The sequence below is a fragment of the Sciurus carolinensis genome, chromosome 13 (genome assembly GCF_902686445.1).
Source record: "Sciurus carolinensis chromosome 13, mSciCar1.2, whole genome shotgun sequence".
Classification (NCBI taxonomy): domain Eukaryota; kingdom Metazoa; phylum Chordata; class Mammalia; order Rodentia; family Sciuridae; genus Sciurus; species Sciurus carolinensis.
This window is the reverse complement of record NC_062225.1, coordinates 38,343,780-38,349,779: the sequence shown is the minus strand read 5'-3', so window position 1 is coordinate 38,349,779 and position 6,000 is coordinate 38,343,780. Positions and strand designations below refer to the sequence as shown.

General features: G+C 46.1%; 1 pseudogene; it reads left to right on the top strand.

Moving 5' to 3' along the window:
* The first annotated feature begins 4,338 nt into the window (after window positions 1-4,338).
* Window positions 4,339-6,000, top strand: part of LOC124962867 (sulfotransferase 1C3-like) — an 87,980-nt pseudogene continuing 86,318 nt past the window's right edge.

Below are 6,000 nucleotides of genomic sequence, written 5' to 3'. Positions count from 1 at the left end.
CTACTCAGAGTCAGACACCTGCAAGGGCCAGGGTGTCCCTCTGGAGATCTCCACTTCAGGATTGATATACCAAGGTCATTCTTCTGTTCTCAAGCATGAGAAATTTCTTTTTCATCACCTCAGCCTTCTAATCGCATTTACAGATAATGCTCTTAAAAGTCAAATATCAAGTAGCAGGGGTCAGGGAGGTGGAAATACAGTGTAGCCAGTGTGCGCCTCCTCTGAGACTCAGGATGTCAAACTGTGTTACTTTGGTTATTGCTTTACAGTTTTTCAAATTGCTTACATTAAATCTCGCCACTTCGAAAAATGAAGTGAGCCCAGAACTGTCGGCTAAGGGGCCAACACAAGGGTTGCCTGACAGTCTGAATTATCCTTGAGTGGTTTGGCATAAAGTAATCATGCCACTCTTTAGAGAGAGGGAAAGAAAAAAACTAAACAAAATACAAAGAGCAGAGCCAGACACCTCTCTTTGGACCAAGGAGTGTTGTACTCAGATTCAGAGACCCACACTCAGGCATGGCCAGCAGGCTAGCTGGCCGGTGCCCCTATCGTGCTCTGCAGCCACCCTGAGCTCACCAGAATCTGGAGAGAGAAAGCTGAACCTCCAGGGTCTTTCCTGATGAAGAGAGCTGCTGTTCACTCTGGGAAATCAGTGACGGGTGGAGGTGACCATGTGATTCACGCTGCGAGGCTATGTGGTTCCTCAGAGGGCTCATGGCAGCACCATCCATGGATACTTGTCCTGCTCACACAGAAAAGTGGTGCCATTTCTGAGGATGGTATGATTTACTGCTCAGAGGACTCTACACACAGGCATTTCACAGACTGTTGGCTCTGTGTGTGTGTGTGTGTGTGTGTGTGTGTGTGTGTTCACACCCGGCTTTATTCACACAGAAGAAGCGAGGCTGTGTCTTAGCTCTTTGCTTGTGTGTGAGCCCCACCCCCCACGTGAAACTACAGAGGTGCAGATGCCCTCTCTGTACAGCATTCACCGGGAGCATTCCACCTGGTCCGCTCCTCACACCAGATTCTGGTTACTCCTCTGATCCAACTTTGCTGACTGTCCCCAGGCTCCTGCCTCACTGGGATGCATGCCTCCAATCTCAGCAGCTCTTAAGAAAAATTCTGATTAATTGGCCTTAATCTGCCTGGGAAATGCCCCTCCTGGTTTGACTTGGCCCCAAGGCCAGGCTCTCTTGACCCACCTAAGTGTGAGGAGCAGGTTTCTGGGACAAGACCAGCCCCAGCCTCTGCCTGACTTCACTCCACATTTTCTTCCCAGTCCCTGCCTTCAACAGTTGTCACTGTGCTCACATTTTAAATGCTAATTATTTGCAGTTTTTAATAGAGATGCAGATCTAGATTATAAAAAGCAGTGGTAAAAATAGAACTCAGAGGGACCTACCCATTAGCAGTGTTTTTTTAAAAATATTTTAACCTGTGTAACCTCTCTTCCCTCTTGGCAGCCCATGTTCTCCTTTGCTGGAGTGCTTGGCTCACAAGGCTCCAAGTCCTGGGGGCTCATTCAGTTCATTGAATAAGGGAATAAAGATCTCAGGGACTCTGTCTCAGAGCACCTTCCCTAGGAGCGCTGGAACCTAGAGCACACCAGTGTCCCCCCCTCCACCACAGGGATCTGCCTCAGAGAAATCCTTGCTCCATCCTGGAGGACTGTTCAAGGTGTCTGAGAAGTAGCTCCCTTGGTGGGTGTGCAGCTACCCCAGAAGGCCTTAGGTTGTGAGTCCTTTCCCTGCTCCCTTCCATGCCTCATGGAGTGGTTGCTCATCAGAATTCACTTATCCCAGAGAAGTGTGATTTAGAAGATTTGCTAGTCAGGGTTCCCCAGAGCACCAGAACCAAGAGAATATGGATCTGTCTATCTATCCCTCCATCTATTCATCTCATCTGTCTGTCCATCTAGCCATCCATCCTTCCATCTATCTTTTATCCACCTGTTCATCCATACCTCTCCTGATCATCCCTTTCAAGGAATTAGCTCATGCAGTTGTGAGGTCAGCAAGTCTAGACTGTACTGGGCAGACCAGCAGACTGGACACGTGGAGAGGAATCAATGTAATGCTGAGTCTGAATTCCCCAGGGCATGGTTTCTATGTTGCTGGCTTAAAACGGAATTCCTTCTACTTTAGGGAATCTCATTCTGTCCTTAAGGCCTTCAAGGGACAGGCTGAGCCCACCTATACCATGAAGATTAATTTGCTTTACTATTCAACATCTGCTGATTATGTATTAATCATATCCAAAAAGAACTACTTTCACAGCAACATCTAGGCTGTTGTTCAACCTAATAATAGGTTACCATAAACCTAGCCAAGATGACATATGGAATTATCCACAAAACAAGGGAAACTCCAAATAGGTGGAAACTTAAAAAAAAAAATAAGAAAGAGGCAAGGGACAGAATATCATCTTCTTTTGTAACTCAGATTTAGAGTTGCCGCCTTGGACAGGCATCCCTAGCTTTTCTGCATCCTGTCTCCCCAAGGATGAGTGAAGGGCCTCTTCTGGGTACCCCATTGAACACTCTTTGGTTATGGCCCTTACTGCCCTGTGCTGCAATGACCCATGCACGTGTCCAGTTCTCTTAGAACAATGGGGCACACACTATGCAGATTTCCGAGGAACTCTGAAGACTGAGAACTGATTCTGTGGGGAACTTGGAAGTCTCCCTTGCTGGTCTTTGCCACTACTGCTTCCTTACTACTCAGAAATGACATACACAGCATTTGTGTGTGTGCCCTTCCATCTCTATGAAGGCAAGTCCCTAAAACATCCCTCCCTCATCCAGTGGTGCTATTTAACTTTGTTTTTAATGAACCATTTAGGGGTTGGTTGAAAAGGTCAGTCTTAGAAGGAGGTGGGTATTTCCCAAGCCCCCTCTTCAGTGGGACTGAGTTAGGGTATCATGAGAACTAAGCAAGCCAGTGGGGGTCAGGTCATTTAGGTCTAATAGGCACAGACACATGGACCTGGGATGGGTTCAGATGTTTGGAAATGATAAAAAGATAGGGTTAAGGAGAAATTTTAGGTAGGTGGATTTTAGCCACAATTTTCTGTGGTTAAACTCCCATGAGCAGTGGGAAGGATGGACTTGAAGGTCAATGTAGAAGACAGCTTGATGGGTATTGACTGAGTAGAAACAGGTACAAAATATTAAAGCAAGTGGGACCCAAGACAATTGGTGGAAACAGTAACCTGTCTGCCAAAACTCATAGACTGAATTTGGGCTATTACATCAAAAGTGCAACAAGTGGACTTGTCTTGGGGTGTATTCCCCTGAGTTGGTGATTAATGGAGAAAATCAGCTAAGGAGTTCAATGCAGTACTGGTTTTGATTCACTGAAATCATTTATATCTGGGTTGTTATTGGACCTTTGTGTTTGTTAGAGACTTTCTTTATTCAATATGTAATTTAAAAAATAAGAAATGACATAATGAACTCTACAGAAGTGCAGGAAATGAAATTGCTCCCTATCTCCCCATCTTTGATTGGCTTGTGGCCTTTGGTGTAAGTGGACACCTCAAAAATGGATGATGATCTTATATTCATTCAGAGTTTATCCTAGAATGCCTGTGATGGTGTGGAACTAAAAAAAGAGAAGAAAGGTGGGACTCACAGGCCCCAAGAAAGGATGAGGGCAGATGACGTGTACATCAGGCAACTTTGGAACTGAATTCCACTTCAATGCCGGAGGAAGACCACACCCAGCAGCAATGCTTTCCTGCTTTTGGTTTTGCCACTTTCACCATTTTATTTTTTTGTGGTAAAGATAGAAACTAGGGCCTTCTGCATTTAAGACAAGGGCCCTTTTTAAAAAATATTTTGAGACAAGGTCTTGTTAAGTTGCCCAGGCTGGTCTTAAACTTGCAACCCTCCTGCCTCAGCCTTCTGGACAGCTGGGATTACAGGCATGTGTCACCACCCCTGGCTATTTCCACCTCCTAAACCTTGGAAACCATAAGGAGATAGGGTTCGTTTTCCTTAACTCAAATGTTTGAACAGTTGGGGACATGGGGTGAACTTATTTCTTTATTGGCTCACCAGAAAGTCATGTGTGCCTCTTTCTTTGCCCCTGCATATGACCTGGGTGTGCAGGGTGGGAGTTACAAAGTGTTTGAAATCTTACCCATTTTTCCAATGTCTCACGTCTGGGATCGCGTCCTGTCTGAGGATGTAGCTGAGTGTGGCTTAGCTGCATCTCCTGGTGGCAGCCTGCGTAAGTCGGAAGCTGGAAGAGCATCCCACCTGTTGGATGGTGGTTAATCAGTTAATTTATTGAATGACTACTTATTGGATGCCTACACTGTACCAGCTCGATGGCGGTTAAGTGCCGGGAGGCTTTCCAGGTTAATAATCAGAACAAGGTACCCAAGGGTCTGTTGGTGGTGGGCCAGGGAATTAATTGGTCTGCACATGTGTACCCAACCCCAAATGGCGGGGCTTCCCCAAGTCAGAAAGACAGGCAGAGTGTCCAGAAGCTGGGGATGGACAGAATCCAAGAGAGATAGCATCAGAGAAATATATATGCAAGAAGAGTAAGCCTTGGTCTCTGTGCTGGGTGGATTATGTAATCCCCCAAATCCATAGGTTGGATTCTGGCCCTGGAACCTGAGAAGATGAACTTACTTGAGAACAGACTGGTTGCGGATGTAGTTAGTAAACATGAAGTCACACTGGAGGAGGGTGGCACCTACTACAGTGCCACTGTGTCCTTATGAAGATGGGAAAACTTGGACATAGGCACAGAGATGTGAGCACCTTATGTGAAGATGAAGCTGGAGAAACAAGCTGAGGAACACCAACCATTGCCAAGAGTCGTCAGACGCTGAGGGGGACTTCAAAATGTGAGGACGGAACCCATTCTTCCTCTTGGTCCTCAGAGGGAACCGGTCCTGCCAACATCCGGTCTTGGATTTCCAGCCTCCAGAACTGAAGCAATACATTTCTTTTGTTTAAGCCACCAGTTTATGGTCCTCTACACAAAAATGAATATAAGTATCAGCCTGACCATTTTCTGACCCTGAAACAGGACAGTCTGAAGAGATGGCAGAAGCCTAGCCTGGTCCAAGCTCTAGTGAAACACAACCTACATCACAAAGCAGGTGCGTTCGATGTGGATTGTCTTGATACTGAGATGCAAGGCGCTGAGTCCTGCAGTGCTGAGTGTCCTACAGTCAGGTAGGCCTGAGTCTCAGGGTGGGAAATGTGCCTGCAGCCAGTGACATTGACACTTGCCTGGAGTTCCTTTTTGGCTGTGTCTTCCTCTAGGTTTGGGGAGCTTCCCTCCTGACTGCTCAAACCTGCAACCTTCTTCAGCCGATAATTCTTGATTGGAGCTTCACCCGGATGCACCAGACCAAAAACTACCCAAGAGTTTATATTCTCCTGAGGCTTTCTATAGTCATCTGAGATAAAGAATAATGAACGGTGGAGTGAACTATGCTCCAGGTGTATTAGTTTCAAATTACTGCTATAACTAGTCACAAATTTGGTGACTTAAAATAACACAAGACAAATTTATTATCCTCCTCTTTTGTGAGATTGTCTTAGGTCAGGTTACCCCCAAATTGATTTGGAGACAAGGAGTTGATTAACTGAGAATATGCACCCAGAAGAAACTGATTAGGGTGTGCCTGAAGCAGGGCGCAGAAAGGGAAGAAGCCAAGCAAGGGTCCAACTTTTGAAGTCCCATCATCATCAGCCTTATCTCAAGGGGAAACCCTGGTGACCAGCAGAATATGGGTCCCCACAGATGTCAGGCTCTTCTCCCAGAAACTTTCCTGCTCATTTGGAAATGGATCTTTGCAGATGTGATTAAAGATCTTGAGAAGATCTTAGATTGTTCTGTTGGGTCCTAAATACAGGCACTTGTGTTCTTATGGGAGCAAAGCAGAGGGAGAGTCAACAGGTACAGAGGAAAAGATGCCGTGAAGGTAGAGGCAGGGACTGGAGCGATGCAGACACTGCCAGGGAGAGTC